At 35.8% G+C, this 20,201-nt stretch overlaps 1 pseudogene; it reads right to left on the bottom strand.

The window, feature by feature from the left end:
* Positions 1 to 333: 333 nt before the first annotated feature.
* LOC149815425 (glutamine synthetase cytosolic isozyme-like) overlaps positions 334 to 20,201 on the bottom strand; it is a 74,177-nt pseudogene continuing 54,309 nt past the window's right edge.

The raw sequence follows: 20,201 nt of genomic DNA, 5'->3' as shown, positions 1-20,201 counted from the left end.
CCTGCAAGTCTGGAAAATAAGTTTTCAAAGCTTATATTCGTTACAACATTTTTCTCCCCAAATTAGCCTTCACTTTTTTGTTAATTCAATGGATACCCCTGACTTTGTACAGCTGGCAGCATGGCAAGATGGAACTTGACTTTTGGGTCACTTTTGGACAAGCTCAAACCTAAATGTTTTTTTGGTGCTAAGTTGTGCATGAGATATGAACAAGATAATACATGACTAATTAAGTTGTAGAATAATGAAGTAAAATTTAAATATCTTCAAATACAAAATTTTGGGGGGATTTATTTGAGTTACTTGCAACTTGTACATCCTATTCTAGATTAGCTACACTGATGAATCTCTAGGCTCTACTCCACTTCCTGTTAAAGTAATAAGAAACAGAGGACCAATAAAAGAATGAAAAAGGAAAATAACAGTTTTTTTAAGGAAAAAAAAGGAAAAGAATAGTTAAGCCCATCATTTTTTTTGAAAGGCAAGCTGGGGTTAGGCAGACCCCACCAATTATTCAACTGTACCACTGGGTTTTGAACATGCAACCTCCCACCACAAGGAGACGTGCACTGACAGCTCCTACCAACCAAGCAGAGCCCTGTTGGTATAGTTAAGCCCATCATTGGTGTTAGGCTTTGTTTGAAAAATGGATTTGGCATATTAAATGATAAATCTTGGATTTTTCAAATAAGGAATTATCAAATCTTTTTCTTTTTTCTTTTTTTTGGTGGAGGGGGGGGGGGAGACCATTTTAGGAGTTGGACTGTACTGGGCATGTCCTTCTCAAATACAGCTATCAAACAGACACATGAGCACCCAAGAAGGGAGAAAATAATACTTAAGGCTGACAGTACCTTGAGAGATGAGAGGATGAATTTGGCAACTATATCCTCTCAAGGATGTAGCTGGATCTGGGAGATGGTAGCTGGATCTGGGAGATGGGAGGATCAACTCCCATCCCATCTTTGGGATCTTGTAAATATCAACATTGTGGGCAAAGGAATTGCACAAGGAGCTCAGGGAAAAGGAGAAGAAAAAAGGAAGGAGAAGAAAAGAAGGTAAGAATAGAGAGGACCCATTTTTGGTCAGTCCCTGAAGACAAGGATCTTCGGTACACATCTCACGCCTATTTCCATTTTTTGTGGTTCATTGCTACCTTATTACAGTCATTAGATCCAAGTATTCTTGATAAACAAGACCAACATCTCTCTCTCTCTCTCTCTCTCTCCATATTTGAAAAAGAAAAAGAAAAGCTTTGGCCTTTGGTGTTGAGGTATGATTTTTATGCTGTTGACATATTCTGTCAGTTTTTTTATTCCTTTAGGATGGAAAAAGAATGCTCGAGCCATCACCAATGTTCTGATTTGATGGGCCTTTATTTTTCCTTCCTTAAAAAACGATGAATGGGTTCTGTTTCTCTTGTTCTTGAATATTTAGCTATAGTTGCTCTCTTTTTTTTATAGGGTTTAATTTTTTTTTTAAGATAATTAAGAAAAAAAACTGCTTTGCTTACTAAGTTACAACAACAACAACAACAACTACGCCTTCATCCCAAAACAATTGGGGTCAGCGATATGAACCAAAAAAGAAATTCATTTTGGGTCTTCCACATGAATCCTTTTCCTCCAATCATTTCTATCCAACGCCATGTCCTCGGTGAGGTTCAAAGCATTCATATCCTTTCCTATCATCTCCATCCAAGTCTTCCTAGGCCTACCCCGACCTCTTTTAACTAATATATTTTCCCATTTCTCCAACCTTCTAACTGGAGCATCATTAGGCCTTCGCCGAATATGTCCAAACCACCGTAAACGATTCTCTCGCATCTTATTTTCAATGGGTGCAACACCTACCTTCTTACGTATCTCTTCGTTCCGAATCTTATCTTTTATTGTATTTCCACACATCCATCTAAGCATCCGCATCTCAGCTACACTCATTTTTTGAATATGATGTCTCTTGGCAGCCCAACATTCCGTACCATATAGTAAAGCGGGTCTAATAGTCGTCCTATAAAACTTTCCCTTCAACCGCAATGGCATTCTACGATCGCACAGCACTCCAGTAGCACTTTTCCATTTCATCCACCCAACCTTTATCCTATGATTTACATCTCCATCAATTTCTCCATACTTTTGAATGATGGATCCCAAATATTTGAAATAATCATTCACCGGTATATCTTGCTCACCAAGCTTCACTACACTCCCATCACTACTTCGTTGCTTACTAAACCGACATTCCATATATTCAGTCTTACTCTTACTCAACTTAAAACCTCTAGCTTCCAATGTCTGTCTCCATAATTCTAACTTAGCATTAACCCCAGCTCTAGACTCATCAATCAAAACAATATCATCAGCAAACAACATACACCACGGTACATTTTCTTGAATTGATCTCGTAAGCTCATCCATCACTATCGCAAATAGGAAAGGGCTTAAAGCAGATCCTTGATGTAACCCAACCGTTATCGGAAAATTGGTTGTCACCCCTCCACAAGTGCGGACATTGGTTACTACTCCTTCATACATATCTTTAATTATACTAATGTACTTGAGAGAAACACCTTTCTTCATCATTGTTCACCAGAGAACGTCCCTAGGTACTCTATCGTATGCCTTCTCTAAATCAATAAAAACCATATGCAAATCTTTGTTCCTCTCTCTATATCTTTCAATAAGTTGTCTAAGAAGATGTATAGCTTCCATAGTTGATCTTCCAGGCATAAAACCAAATTGATTCTTCGATATCATGACAACCTTCCTCAACCTAGACTCAATCACCCTCTCCCAAAGTTTCATAGTATGACTCATGAGTTTTATACCACGATAGTTTGTGCAATCTTGTATATCACCCTTATTCTTATATAAAGGCACCAAAGTACTCTTCCTCCACTCATTAGGCATCTTATTTGTTCGCCAAATCAAGTTAAAAAGATTTGTCAACCATTCTAAACCTTTCTCTCCCAAGCATTTCCAAGCCTCGATAGGTATACCATCTGGGCCAACTGCCCTTCTTGATTTCATTTTCTTCAAAGCCTCTGCAATTTCTTTCTTTTGAATCTTGCGCATGAAGTCACGATTTATCTCATGAAAAGGAATGGAGAAGTCTCCAAGATCTTGAGCATGACTATCATTAAATAGCTTATCAAAATAATCTTTCCATCTCTCCTTAATCTCCTCATCTTTGACTAAAACCCTTTGTGTTTCATCTTTGATACATCTAACCATACCCAAATCCTTCGATTTCCTATCTCTCATCTTTGCAAGCCTATAAATATCCTTCTCGCCTTCTTTGGTATCCAACTTGTCATAAACCTCCTTATATACCTTAGCCCTCGCGTTTCGAACAACTTTTTTAGCTTCCTTCTTTGCTATCATATACTTCTCCAAATTCTCATTATCACGACTCTTACTTAGATTTCTATAACACTCTCTTTTAACCTTAATAGCTAATTTGACATCCTCGTTCCACCATGATGTATCCTTACCTAGTGGTGCACCGCCTTTAGACTCACCCAATACCTCCTTAGCTACTTTTCTCATACCACCCGCTATCTTATTCCACATTGATTCTGAATCCTCCTCGAGACACCAATCAACTTCCTTAACTACCTGCTCTACAAACATTCCTTGTTTAGCTCCTTTCAGTGCCCACCACTTAATTCTAGGATCTATCCTATGTCTATCCCTTTTGCGGCATTGTCTAATTCTAAGATCTAAAATTAAGACTCTATGTTGTGTAGCTACACTTTCTCCTGGTATAACCTTACAATCGATGCAACAACCCCTATCTCTCTTTCTAAGTAGGAAAAAATCTATCTGACTCGTATTAACCCCACTTTTAAATGTTACTAGGTGAGACTCCCTCTTCCTAAACCAAGTGTTTGCTAAGATCATATCATAGGACAAACAAAAATCTAAAATCCTTTCTCCACTTTCATTTCTTTCTCCTATACCATAGCCTCCATGGATATTCTCAAATCCATCCCTACTAATGCCTACATGTCCATTAAGGTCACCGCCGATGAAAAGCTTTTCTCCATAAGATGTCTCTTGTACTACTCCATCTAAATCTTCCCAAAATTGATGCTTAATGGAATCATCTAAACCTACTTGAGGTGCATAAACACTAATAATATTAATAATATCCGTACCTAATACTAATTTAATAAGTAAAATTCTATCACCCTTCCTACGGACCTCAACTACATTATCTATAAACTGACGACTCATAACAATCCCTACTCCATTCCTATTCCTATTTATTCCTGTATACCAAATCTTATATCCCCAAGGTTCTATCACTTTAGCTTTCTCACCTACCCATATGGTCTCTTGAAGACATAAAATATCAATCTTTCTCCTACACATAACATCTACTAACTCTACCAACTTACCAGTTAAAGACCCTATGTTCCAAGTGGCTAACCTAATTTTATGGTCTTGGACTAACTTCTTTGCTTACTAAGTTCATTAGTATAAAACCCTAGGTCGCCTTTACCCACCAAGGAGTACACCTAGCTCCCTCCTTGAGGCAAAGGGCATACACTTGTCAGTTCGAACTAATCTCATCAACTTGGTGATATTCATGATGAGTTGGGATTCAGGTAGGGCGAAGCCAGGAAATTAAACTAGGGTGGGCACGAATGCACGGTGAAAAGGAAAAACAATTCCTAATAAACTATAGTAACAACATTTCCAAAAAAATCAATTATTCTAAAACATAACTTTTATAAAAAACCTTAATTCCTACAAATATTGTAGTTATGCATTTATATTAATTGATTAAGAAACAAAACCCTTAATATTTTAACTAAAGTCAAGCATTTATTATTGAGTATTCATGGATTCATGTCTAATTACCATTGAAAAAAATAAAAATAAAAAACCTGAAACCATAAAAGCATTTATGCCATTTAAAGAAAAACCAAATCAAAACCTTAAATCCTAATAAGCATCACTCATTTTATGGGCTACTTGATACAAAAAAAACTTAAATTTCTAACTAAAGACAAGCATGTGGAATCATGTTTAATGTTGATTTAAAAGAAACAAAAATACCTAATTAAATATTCAACTCATTAAAAAGAACAAAATAAAAAACTAAAATGCTAATTGAAAAATAAAACACAAAAAAACCCTAAAACCTAATTAAATATTCATGCTAGTAAAAAAATCCAAAACCTATTTCCTAACAAACTATATATATATATATATATATATATATATTAATTTGTATCATCAAAAAGGTAAAGTGTTCGACACAAGTCCAAGTTCTTCGTTAGGATAAGAAGATGTTCATCTTGACAAATGCTCAGAAGCAATTGATTGTTTTACTAAGCAAAAGACGGATTTGTATCCAATAATAAGAGAGCTCATCTTTCCACAACAGAGATGACCACAACGAAAGTAAGGAAGAAGGGGGTCCATAAAGGACGTGATGCATCATGGTGCTCTTTTTGTAATAACCCAAAAACTTAACGTAATTTTTGAGATTTTTTTTTTTTAAATCATAGCAAAACTGTTAAGTTTGTTTTGGGTCAAATATTTCAGCCACGTCAGAGGGCAATCAAAGCAACATTATTCATTCAAGTACCAATAAAGTTTAACATGAGATAAAATGTTAAGTTTATTACAAAAGCAGAAATGAAAATAACTAAGTTATTTCAAGTTGTCTCAGGAACATAAAAAATTTGTGCATCATAGTTCCTACATTATCCCGCAACCGCTCTGCGACATCTATTCTTCACCTGAAATGATGAAATAATAATAGAATCCGACTACAACCAATCTGAACAGTAGGATTATTATACCCTTGCATATGTTCAATGTAACAAGAAAATATAATACTATGGATTATCAATAAGTAAAATTATAACATATCATGATATGACTAATTGAATATTACATGAACAATTATTCTCATGGTTCAATTATAACATGTAAATAAGCACCACTCTTTACAAGCATTTTCTGACACATTATAACACAAGTTCCACATAAATGAAAACATAAAAGAATTAAGTTAATTTATTTTTCTTTTATTATCCACGGGTACTTGCAAACCAAGGCAACCATAACAGAAGAGAATATCTGGAGGTTTATTATGATATGTATTTTGTTAACCCAAGTGTCTAACTAAAATTGAAATATAAAGGGAGCGCTATAATAACCGAGAGATACTCCTAAAGGCCAAATAAATAGGATGCACCATAAACTTCTGCAGGAGAACTTGGATCTACCACCTAGGACAAATTCGTAGTCTGCCCCCCTAACTCTGAAGATTGAGGACCAATGAGCCATTGCCACTCGAAGCATAATAATATATTTCTCCTCGAAGTTTTGTATCACTTATCATCTCCAAGGTAAACCAAAGTTTGAGTGATTTATTTATCTTATTAATTTCATTACCTGATCTCTCAAGAGTTCAACATGTTTTGAACCTAATAGCCCAATGTTGCAGGTACTCACATAGGCAACAAATCATACTACCTTAGTGGCATAATTTCAGAGATTTCCACCTTAGGTAGGAAGGTTTTCAATTTTTTACTTAATTATGCAATCCTACCCAGTGTGCTCTAGTACCTTTAAACGGGGCGAGCATAAGTGCCTCAATACCTTTAAACCAGTCAGGCAATAATCCTGGTTATATGTGCGGGTATATTAAATTTATAAAGCTTTAAGTATATATGTAGTACCCTTCAAATATTTCTGTTTAAAATCACTGGTCCGGCAACCCATGTGCCTACATTAAATCATTACCACACCTTACATCTAAAGTACAAATAAGGCTATAACCCGTGCTTACAAGCATATGATGGTTCACACGAACCGCAAGTTTGATTATGAGCCCTTGTTGTGAGAATCACAGGTAGGTTAAACTCAATAATCATTAACATAAATATAGTTGTAAAACTTCATAAAAAAAATCATTGCATGTGGCATAATTCCCTTATCACCCAATCGACAATACTGCAATAAAATTTTATATAAGCAGGACACAAACTCTATCATCTATATTAAAAATTTATATAAACAGGATTTGACCATTGGCATAGTACTTAACGTCTTATGCAGTTTTAAAATTTCATGAGTAAGACATGCCAGAATGTATTAAAATTTCTTACAAACAAGTTTGACATTTAGCATTGCACTTAACGTCTTATGCAGGCCACATAGATTCTAGTTTGTATTCAAGTTTCATATGAACCTAATATAGGCAAATAGCATAGTACTAATGTCTGTACAGTTTTCAAGTTTTATACGCAATAACTTGTAGGGTACACAAACTCTATAATATATATTTAAAATTTTCATATGAACTATTCTGTCATTAACGAAAATTTCCAGAGGCAAGTACACAGTTCACGGTTGTCATGAAAGGGTATTTTCAGAGGAAAATACGTAATTCCCCATTTATCGTGAAAGAAAAGTTTCAGCAGAAATATGCAGTCACTGATTTCTATTATTGAACTTACACATAAAATAAATATGCAAACACGGTTTTTTAGTCATGGAACTTGACACAAAAATATACTACAGTAAATACGCAGTCATCGATTTCTGTCATTGAATTTTACGTAGGAAACTAACTAATGTGAACCGGAGACACTAATTTTTATCATTGAAGTTAATCATAGAAAAAATTAACAAATGAAAACACGCAAACCCCTTTCAGAAAAATACGCAGCAGTCTATTTTTGTCATGGAACTTAACACAGAAAAACAAACTATTGTCTTATGCGAATATGTGATTCAATGATTTCTTCCTTTAACTTATTATATAGAAAAGAAGTAACATATTATATGAACATACATCTACTAATTTTGTCATTGAATCATCTTACATCAAATACCCAATAACAAAATATGCAGACTGTTAATCCCTTTCTCTTTCTTTTACAGGTATGTATCGAAAATGCATTTCACTACAGCCCTGAACATTAAACATAATGTAGTATATGAATCCTACCTCTACGTTGAATCGAGAACCCAACTTCTTGGCGGCTTCCTCCTTGCTGCAGTACTTGCGTGAAGACCCCCTCCTCTAGGTTGTGTAAGAAAGAGAGAGAGAGAGAGAAGGGGGGGGGGGGGTCACGACTGATAGGATTTTATGACTTTTGTGAGAGGGAGAGAGATATCGGGAGAGGGAGTTAGAGGAGAATGGGGAGGAAGAGGGAGATCGTGGGTGAGAAGAGGGGGAAAGTGGTAAGTTAGAGAAGTTTTCCCCCTCGCACTCCAAATGTGAGTGAACGGGGTTTTTCACCCCCCCGCCCCCTTTTACTTAAGTGCCCACGTTATTAGGGTTCAACAATAAACCCAACCACGTGTGACACACTATTATTTTCATCATTTTTTTTCTTTTTCTTCAATTCTGCCATGCCCCCAAGCACATGATAAAATATTGTGATTTGCTATTATTATGATATATATATATATATATATATATATATATATATATATATATATATATATTGGATCTACTTCACAAGGACCCAAGATCCATTATGTTTTTGGATCCATATTAAGACTATCCAAGTCCATCCAAAGATCCAAATAAAATGTTATGGATTCCATATTAAGATTCTAATACAAGATTCAATTAAGATTCGTGGATCCACATAAAATGCTATGGGTTCATTATTAAAGATCCAATTGGACAATTGTGATTCGTATATAAAGTTCAATTAAGATATCCTGGATTTGATAGTACAAATATCCAGGATCCAATATTAGATATCCCAATAAGATATCTAGCATCTGATATCAAAGATCCAAATAAAATATCTGGGATCCAATATAATTCAAATTCAAAATAAAAATACCCTCAAATAACATTTTGGCCAAGAAAATTCAAGTTTATCTATGTGATAAAATTCACAAGTGTTACATCCTCTTCCACTTAAAAGAATTTCTTCATCGAAATTCTCATTCAAGGACTACTAAAAAAGACCAGAGTACTTTTCTCTCATACTGGCCTTAGGTTCTCACGTACTTTCTTTGATATCATGATGTTGCCATCTAACCTTGTCGAGAGGAATGGTTTTAGATCTGAGCACTCATTTCCTTCATTCTAAAATCTCCACTGGCTTCTCTTCAATAGTTATGTCTTCTCGTATATCCACAGTATTGTATTGAATCACATGAGATGGATCATGAATATACTTCCTTAACATAGACACATGCAATATATTAAGAATTTGTGCGTACTGAGAGGGTAGAGCTACCCGGTATGCCATTTCACCAACTCACTCCAAAACATTAAATGGACCTACATATCTGGGACTCAATTTTCCTTTCTTGCCAAATCAGAAAACACTTTTGGTCAGTGAAACTTTTACAAAAACCTGATCTTCGACTTCAAAAGTGAGTTCTCTGCGTCTTTGGTCCTTATATTTCTTCTGTCGGCTCTGAGTTATCTGCAATCTATTCCTTATCATATAAACTTGTTGAGTATAGTGTTTTAGCACGATTGATGATTTAATGGATCATCCACCTACCTCATCACAATACACTGGTGATTTGTAGGGTCGTCCATACAAAGCCTCGAAAGGAGCCATATCTATGCTCGCATGGTAACTGTTATTGTAAGCAAAATCGGTCAAAACCACATGTTTGTCTCAATCACCCTTCAAATCTAGCACACAAGCTCGTAACATATCCTCCAGAATTTGTATGGTCCTCTCTGATTTTCCATCGATTTGGGAATGAAAAACAGTACTTGTGAAAATATCTCAAAAGAAAATAAAGTGTGCTATAAGCACACCACCACCAATAGGTACGTGCACAAATGCACAAGAACACTTAGAACAAATGCACACAAAGGTACAATAAGGAAACACAAATGCAAAAAAGGCATATAAAATATAAAGAATTTTTATTGAGAAGAATGGAGAACAAAAGCTCTAAGAAGTAGTTTTTACAAAGGGGGAACTCCTCTATTTATAAGCTAGCAAGGGGCCTTGGGGCTCCACTAGCTGTTGGAGCCCCTCCAACGGTTAGAATTCTAACCGTTGGAGAGGCCCAACAACTAGTGTTGAGCCCCCTCTAAGTTGACTTTAGTCAACAAACAAGAAAAAGAGAAAAGAAAATAAAAAAAAAAGAAGAAAAAATAAAAGTATAAAACATTACAGCATATTCATAATTATGAACATGCGCAAAAGAGGGGAAATGACTATAATACCCTTGCAGGTTTTACAAGAAGAGAGAGAAACATATATATTTACATATATAAAGATAGATGCATATACATATATATATCATATATATATATATGTATATGTATCTCTCTTTATATATGTATATGTAAATATATATACATAAAAGAGATACAGTTTAACACCCTCCCTCAAACTTAGGGCGCAATGACCGAAAGTTTGCCAAGGAGAAAGTTGAATCTTAGAGAGCAAAGCACCTTGGTGAAGAAATCTGCCAACTGATATTCTGAAGTCACATAAGGAAGGTCGATGACTTTTTGTAGATATGCTTCTCTGACATAATGGCAGTCCATCTCAATATGCTTTGTTCGCTCATGAAAAGTGTGATTCTTAGCAATATAGATTGCACTCTTATTATATAACACAACTTTGTGGGTTCTTGAATTTGAATTCCCATGTCTTGCAGCAACTGATGAATTCAGACAATCTCCATAATTGTAGAAGTCATGGCTCAATATTCTGCTTCGGTGGATGATAGAGACACCATCTGTTGTTTCTTGCATCTCCATGAGATCAGGGATTCACCTAAAAAAATGCAAAAGCCTGTAGTGGAGTGACAATTATTTGGGTCACCTCCCTAATTAGAGTCAGTATATGCAATTAAATTTAACTCAGAAGATGAGGAAAGAAAAACTCTCTTGTTTAAAGTTCCCCTTATGTATCTGACAACTCTGAGAACGACGCTCATATGGACGGATATAAGAGCATGCTGAAATTGGCTTGTGGTATGCACGGTATGAGAGATGTTTGGCCTTGTGATGCTAAGATACATTAGAGACCCCACAAGTTGCCGATAGGGGGTAGGATCTTCCAAAGGTATCTCATCATCGATCTTCATTTTTTATCCCACAATTTCAGGGGTCTCACAGATTTTATCGTCAGTAATACCTGATCTGTCAAGAATCTCACATGCAAGTTTAGTTTAAGACAAAAAATAGCCTCTATGAGAGTAGGCTACCTCGATACCAAGAAAATAAGTCAGATACCCCAAGTCTGACATTTCAAACTTTTCTTTTAAAGTGGTTTTAATGTTTCTGATGCCCTTTATGTCACTACCTGTTATCAACATATCATCAACATACAACAGTAAAATCACAATTCCTGCATCAGACTTTTTGACAAACAGAGCAGTGTCAGTGTAGCATGAAGTAAAACCATCTTGAACCATTACTTCATTAAATCGATCATACCAAGCCTTAGGGGCTTGTTTTAAACCATAAAGCGCTTTTTGCAAACAAAAGACTTTTCCCTTTGGTACGTCCATATCAGGAGGAGCATCCATGTAGACTTCTTCATTAAGGTTCCCATTTAAAAAATCATTTTTAACATCCATTTGGTAAATGTTCTATTTTTTAATAGATGCAATAGTGATCAAACATCTTACAGTAACCATTTATGCAACGGGGGCAAAGGTTTCTTCGTAATCGATGCCGTATTCTTGACTATATCTTTTTGCGACAAGGCAGGCTTTATATCTTTCGAGAGTGCTATCACTCTTGGTTTTGACTTTAAAAACCCGTCTACATCTTATTATTTTCTTTCCTTTTGGAAGACATTGAAAAACCCAAGTTTTGGCTTTGTTGAGGGCTCTAAGTTCGTTATCCATGGCATCCCTCTACTCTATCATTTCCTTAGCTTCTTCAAAATTTCTAGGTTCTTGATATGAGTAAATGGCACTAAGACATGCCCTATGCTTTGGAGAAAAAAACTCATAGGATATAAATCTAGAAGGATTTTTCTTAGATCTTTCAGTTCTTTGAGAGTGATTGGAAGGTTCACTAGGGTCACTATATTTCTCTATCGCACTTCTAAAAGTACTTTTATTTCTATGTGTATAGGTAATTGGTCCAATTATCATTTCTTCTTCATGTTGGATGGTTTGAGGAATACTTTCACTTATATCCTCATTCTCATTCAATTCATCGTCGCTAAAAAAGTCTTCATTTCTAGATAATAGTTCAAACAAGAAAGAGTAATCGGCATTATCTTCATGAGTTTTGTGTTCTTCAAAACCACTCATGTTTTCTAAAAAGGTTACGTTTCTTGAAACATAGAGTTTATCATTTTTAATATCATAACACCTAAAACCTTTTTGTGTTTCCGAATATCCTAAAAACGCACAAAGAATAGCTTTGGGAGATAGTTTATCATTCTTGTAGGTGAGAACAAAACATTTACAACAAAAAATTCTTAACCTATTGTAATTGGGTTCTTTTTTATACAAGGTTTCATATTGAGATATTTGATTCAAAATTTTGGATGGAAATCAGTTTATGAGATAAACCGATGCAAGAGCCGCTTCGGCCCAAAATCTTTTTGGAATTTTTTGAGAAATGAGCAAAGTCCTTATAGTTTCAATTATATGTTTATGTTTTGTTCAGCCAACCCATTTTATTGAGGTGTTTTGGGGCAAGACCTTTGATGAACAATCCCATTATTTTCAATATAACTTTTGAAATCATTTGAGAGATATTCTCCACCAAAATCGGTTCTAAGAATTTGTAATTTACTATTGAATTGATTTTGTATTATCATATGAAAAACCTTAAAAGTAGAGAAAACCTCATGTTTATGTTTGAGGAAGTATATGCAACTATATCTTGAGAAATCATCCACATAAATAACATAATACGAAAACCCTCTCTTAGATACTACGGGTGCCGGTCCCTAAATATTCGAATGCATAATTTCAAAAGGCTTAGTTGAAAACATAGTTCTTTGTCCAAAAGGTAAGCTTCTCATTTTACCAAGAATACAATCATTACGATTGAAGTTGTCTTTACATAAAGTTTTAGCAAAATGTAAATAAGAAAGCTTGACAATATTTGGATGCCCAAGGCGTTTAGCCAAACATTTATATCTTTATGTTGGGCAACATTACAAAAGAAGGGTTTTGGAATTTGAAGAAATTTCATCTTCAAATTCCATAAGGTAAAGATCTTCATTCCTAGAGCCTTCCCCAATCAACTTCTCAGACCGGCGATCCTGTATCCAACATTTATTTGATGAGAATTTGATATCACACCCATGATCCGATAGTTGAGAGATGGAAAGCAAATTTGAATTTAGTTTTAGTATAAATCTAACTTTAGGAATAGAAAAAACTTGTCTTTCAAAATCACCAATTCTTTTTATTTCAAGAGAAGCCCCATCCGTGGTAGAGACAAAAGAGGGTGACAATTTTTTTGAGTATTTAAAAAGTGCAAAAATATTTGGAGTCATATGAAAGGATATACCCGAGTCTAAGAGCCAAAGAATCTTACCGGAAGGAGAGAAGGTGGTTATGGCGGCTCTGGAAACGGATCCCTTGAGGAGTGGTTGAAGAGCTTCCATGATTTGATTTAGAGACAAAGTAGCATTGTTGGAAGTTGATGATCCTTCCTCCTTGGTTGGTTGGAAAGTAGTAGACATAGCCACCATCTTTTTCCATTTAGGGCATACCGGTTTAATGTGTCTCGGTTCTTTGCAAAAGTGGCATATGATTTTACTATAATTTCTTCTTCCATAATGTCCACCATTTTCTCTTTCTCCTTATTTTTGTTGAAATGAGGGAGTTTATAAGTTTTAACATTATTCCCCGGTCTTGAGACGACATAAGCACCTTCATCCTCATCCTTAGAGGGAACAACCAACACACTTAAATTGGTTTTATTCATCCCCAATCTAGTTTCTTCTCCACTAAGTTTGGTAAGCACATCTTCCAACTGAGGAGAAGAGAAAGAAGACAAGAGAGAGGATCTAGTTTGTTCGAACTCGGGTCTAAGCCCATTTAAAAAGTTAAAGAAATGATCATATTCTAATTGTTTGGCCCTCAATTCAATAGCCTCTCCATTCCATTTAGGTTCTTGGAGAGCAAGTTCATCCCAAATAGTGGATAGCTCGGCAAAATACTCTCTAACAAATATTTCTCCTTGTTGAAGGGTTTAAGCCTTCTTTTGGAGATAGTATTCATGGGACAAATCTCTTGAAGTATACATTCTTTCAAGATACTCTTATACTTGAAAGGCTTTTTTGAACTTCAAAATATTGGCATTTATTTTGGTTTCAACGAAAGAAAAGAACCATAAAAGAATTTTGTAGTTCTTCATCTCCCATTCTTCATGCTTTTTGTTGTATTCTTCAAATGCTTTCTCTCTCTCTTCACCATCAAGAACTTTGATTTCACCGCTCTCAATAATGGTGATCTTAGGTTCGGAAATGGTTCCTTTGACGTATCCCCAAAAGCCTTTTCCCCTAATGTGAGCCTCAATATTTCTGGCCCAAACATGGTAGTTGGAGTCATTCAATTTAAAATCAAGTAAAAAATGAGACTCTTTTTCACCCAATAGAGAGGGAAGAGTGGAGAAAAAATATGTAACACAAAGAGACTTTCAAATCTTACTTGACGTAAAAATCTTTCAAAATATTAAAAGAAGAGAAGCCCCACACCTTTTACCAAGAAACCAAAGGCACGCTTTTTGAGGCACTAGCAAATATGAGGAATCACATGATCTTCAAACTTTAACCTTGCTCTGATACCATGTGAAAATATCTCAAAAGGAGATAAAGTGTGATATAACACCACCACCACCAATAGGTATGTGCACAAAGGCACAAGAACACTTAGAACAAATGTACACAAAGGTACAATAAGGAAACACAAGTGCATAAAGGCATATAAAATATAAAGAGATTTTATTGAGAAGAATGGAGAATAAAAGCTCCAAGAAGTAGTTTTTACAAAGGGGGAACTCCCCTATTTATAAGCTAGCAAGGGGCCTTGGAGGGGCTCCACTAGCTGTTGGAGCCCCTCCAACAGTTAGAATTCTAACCGTTGGAGAGGCCCAACAGCTAGTGTTGAGCCCCCTCCAAGTTGACTTTAGTCAACTATCAAGAAAAAGAGAAGAAAATGAAAAAGAAAAAAAAAGAAAAGAAGAAAAAATAAAAGTACAAAAACATTACAGCATATTCATAATTATGAACATACGCAAAAGAGGAGAAATGACTATAATACCCTTGCGGGTTTTACAAGAAGAGAGAAACATATATATTTACATATATATAAAGATAGATACATATATATATATATATATATATATATATATATATATATATATGCATATGTATCTCTCTTTATATATATATACACATAAGAGAGATACAGTTTAACAATACTCACCTTTAACTTTGTACCCAAAGCCTATTGTAACTGCCCCCAAAATCGTGAAGTGAAACATGGATCCCAATAAGATATGATCGAGACTAGCACTCTGTGCAAGCGAACTATCTTTCAAATATATAAGTTTGCTAGGCTTTCTACGGTTTGGCTGATTCAGATGAAAAAAAAAATGAGCCGATTTGGTAAGTCTGTCCACTATTACCTCGATGGTGTCATGTTGTCTTTGAGTTTTGGGTAAACCCACCACGAAATTCATGGTAATCTCCTCCCATTTTAATTGCGGGATTTCCATCTGCTATAACATTCTGTTGGGTTTCTGATGTTTGATCTTGACTTGCTGGCAAGTCAAGCACTTCGAGACATAACTGGCAAACTCAAGCCAATAAATAGAGTTATATTGAGTCATGAAAGTAATGAACTCACAAAAATAAGCAAGTAAAACTTAATCACTCATCTTACCTTACGACTTACCGTTTCATGTCGTTCCACCAATAACCCTGTTGTAAATCTTTAAACATTTTTGTATTTCCTGGGTGTATGGTATACTTAGACTTATGGGCTTCACCCAATAATTCTTTCTTTAATTTAGGGTCACTAGGAACCCAAAGTCGCTTTTGCATCCAGATACTATCATCTTCTTTAAGTATGAATGAGACTCTCAATAATTCTTGTAAGGATCTCAAGATGAGCAGAACGACTGGACAACTTGATAGTCCCATGTTTGTCTTCAAAGGGATTTCAGTCCGTAAAAATTTTCACCATTTTTCATCATTTTTCAACCAAACTGGCAAAAATGTTGCCCGCCTTGCGACTAAGAGAATTTGCTATGACGTTTGCTTTTCTCGATTGATAGAAAATAGTAAACTAGTAGTCCTATATGAATTTCAACCAACACTGCCACTACATATTCTACTCCTTCTGCAAGAACAAATATTTAAGGCTTTTGTGATCTGTACATACTTCAAATTATTCTCCTTACACATAATATCGCCATATCTTCAAACCGAACACTACAACTGCCAATTCTAGATCATGGGTCGGATAGTTTCGCTCGTGGATCTTCAGTTGGCGGGATGCATATGCTATAACTTTACCATTTTGCATTAAGACGCACCCTAACCCTGAACCCAAAACATCAGTGTACACTATAAAACCACCCTAACTCGACAACAAAGTCAAGACAGAGGTAGTCGTAAGCTTCTTCTTTAGGGTCTGGAAGTTTTCCTCGCACTTATCAGTCCACTCAAACTTGACTCCCTTTCTAAGGAGTTTGGTCATGGGTAGGGTGATTTGTGAGAAGTCCTGAATGAACCTTCGATAATAGCCTGCCAACCCGAGAAAACTCCTGATATCTTCGATATTTTTCGATTGCTCCCAGTTTAATATGGCATCCACCTATACATTCAACACCCATTATTACGGTTTCTCAATCATTTATTATAAGAATTACATATTATTTTCTGACATAAATATGAAAGAGTAGTTACCTTAGCTGGGTCTATGGATACTCCATCCTTTGAGAACATGACCTTCAAAAGCCAAAACTTATATTTGGAGAATTTATCGAACAACTGATGTCCTCTAAGAGTCTCCAATACAATCCTCAAGTGACTCGAATGTTGCTCCATATCCTCTGAGCATATCAAAATATCATCAATAAAGACGATCACGAGTGTATCCAGGTATGGTCTGAATACCCGATTCATCATGTCTATAAAAATGGCAGGCGTATTCGTGAGTCCGAATGACATTATCACAAACTCATAATATTCGTAACTTGTTCGGAAGGCTATCTTTGAAATATCATCGTCCCTTATTTTGAGTTGGTGATACCTAGATCTAAGATCAATTTTAGAGAAAACCCTAGCCTTTTGTAACTGATCGAACAAGTCTTCAATACAGAGTAGTGGATACTTGCTTTTGATAGTCGCTTGATTAAGCATCTGATAGTCTATACATAATCTCATAGACCCATCCTTCTTCTTCACCAATAGGACTGGTGCTTCCCATGGTGATACGCTTGGTCGGATAAAGCCCCATTCCATTAATTCTTGTAATTATTTATTTAATTCTTCGAGTTCCTCTGGTGCCATGCGATAAGGTGCCTTAGATATTGGCGTAGTTTCGGGCACAAACTCGACACAAAAGTCCACTTCACGCTGTGGAGAAAGTTCGTGCAGTTTCTCCGAAAACACTTTCGAAAATTCATGAACTACCTCAAGTTCATCAATTGGTGTGACCTTTGGTTCTATCAAGGACACATTAACTAGAAAGGCCCTGCATCCTTGTCACATATATTTCTAAACCTTCAACGCTGAAATCACTCAGTCCTTCACCGCAAGTCTTGAAAGCCTGAATTCTATTTTCGGCAGTCATGGTCAGGATAACACCAAATTTTTTTATGGCATAGAACGTTGGCATAATGTTCATATAACCAATCCATACCAAATATGACATCATACTCAGTTATATCGAGTAGGATCAGGTCAACAGGTAAACTTTGCTCGTCCAATGATATTTCTATGTCCAGTATATAATTTACACAAATGGAGTTATATCCGATAGTGTTATACATATCTAATACATGTTTTAATGGTTCAATGTTCAGACCCAATTATTTAACAAAGTCTATAGATGTAAAAGAATGTGTGACACCACAATAAAAAAGAACAAGTGCAGCATGACCATCAACTAAGACTGTACCTTGCACTAGGTTACCCTTCTCTAGATTCTCGACGGTGATGGCATATACGTGTCCTGACACTCCCTTCTCGATGTTTTGTTGTTGTTGACATTGTTGTTGAGGTGGTTGTTGTTGGGGCTACCCTCCTCCATTTGATCACCTTTGCATATATGTCATCTTTTTATGACACTGACAGGCATAATGATCCATCTTCCCGCAATAAAGACATGCACCCGTATCCCTAGGGTAGGGCTGCCTATTGTGGAAACGGTTGTATTTCTGAAATACTTGATTTTGATTCTACTGCGGATGATTTTTTCCGTGTTGCTTTTGTGTCTTGAATGGTGGTTAATGCCTCTTACCACTCTGGTACTGCTGCTTGATGGCTCTACCCTTACCCGAGGACTTATTTTGATCCTTCCTGGATATTTTCCATTCCTCATTTAATGTGGTGGCAACTTCAATGGCGATGTGGAAGGTCGACGGTCGGCTAGTCATCACTCGATATCTCAAATCGTCCTTGAGTCCACGAATGTATTTAGTCATACTCGTCTTGTCGTTGGTGAACAAATTCGGGCAATATCTCTCCAAGGTTCAGAACTTGGTGGTATAGTTTACTAGGTTCATGCTTCCTTACGCCAGCTTTAGGAATTCTTGTTGCTTTCTGTCACGAGCATGCTGGGGAAAATGTCTCCAAAAATGCCCCTGAAAGACTCCCTAGGGAATAGGAATCATCTAAGCAAAATTGACCTCTCGTACAGTATCCCACCATTTCCTTGTATCGCCCTTCAATCTATAAGTACCGAAATTCCTCTGTCTATCCTTAGGTAGAGGCAGAACACGAAATGCCTGTTCAATTTCTTCAATCTAGCACTCAGCCATTTTTGGGTCAACCTTTTCGAAAAAGGTTGGTGGGTCGAGCTTTAGAAAATTTTCATGTCACTGAACCGAAGTTATGATATACACTGATAGCCGTCGCCTGCTCATTCCAGTTACGCAAGTGCGTATTCATCGTTTGAGCCACGTCGTTGAGGGCTTCCATGACGAAACCCCTCTGCTCCTGCCATTTGTTGGCCGCACTCACACTGATATTGGCTCGATGATACATCTATGAATCATTCCATCAAAATACACAATTTATAATCTATGAATCTATTAAATTGTAGTATTCCTACAATCATTAATTTTTTTTTTACAATTTAAATAACACCAATGAAAAATAAATGACTAAGGTGAATTATACTCACAAAAAGCTTTTCGGGTTGTTGTATGACCATGATTCAAGAATTTTTGTTCCCAAACTCTAATACCAAATCTGTAATGACCAAAAAACTTAACCCAATTTCTGAAATTTTTTTTATTTTTTTTAAATTACAACAAAACTATTAAGTTTGCCTTGGGTCAAACGTCTCAGGCACGTCAGAGGAAAATCAAAGCAATATTATCCATTCAAGTACCAATAAAGTTTAAGAGATAAAATGTTGAGTTTATTATAAAAGCAGAAATAGAATATAACTACGCTATTTCAAGTAGTCCCAAGAACATAAAAAAATCATGCATCATAGTCTCTACATCATCTCCCAACTACCCTACATCATCTATTCTTCACCTGAAATAATGAAATAATAATAGGATCAGACTACAACCAGTCTAAACAGTAGGATTACTATATCTATGCATATGTTCAATGTAACATGGAAGAATGATACTATCGATTATCAATAATTAAAACTATAATATATCATGACATGACTAACTGAATATTACATGAAATAATTTATCCCATGGTTTAATTATAACATGTAAATAAGTACCACTCTTTATAAGCATTTTTTAACACATTATAACATAAGTTTCACATGAATGAAAACATAAAAAATTAAGTTAATTTTTTTCTCTTCTATTACCCCGCGGGTACTCGCAAGCCAAGGCAACTGTAACAGAAGACAACACTTGGAGGTTTATTATGCTATGTGTTTTGCTAACTCAAGTGTCTAATTGAAACTGAAATCTAAAGGGAGCGACATAATAACTGAGAGATACTCTTAAAGGCCAAATAAATAGGAGACGCCCTTAACTTTCGCAGAAGAACTTGGATCTACCACCTAGAACAAATTCGTAGTCTGCCCCCTTAACTC

This window comes from Nuphar pumila, chromosome 15, assembly GCF_984573655.1.
Source record: "Nuphar pumila chromosome 15, dmNupPumi1.hap1.1, whole genome shotgun sequence".
In the NCBI taxonomy this organism is placed as follows: domain Eukaryota; kingdom Viridiplantae; phylum Streptophyta; class Magnoliopsida; order Nymphaeales; family Nymphaeaceae; genus Nuphar; species Nuphar pumila.
Note: the sequence above shows the minus strand (reverse complement) of the source record. Positions and strands in the feature narration are given on the sequence as shown.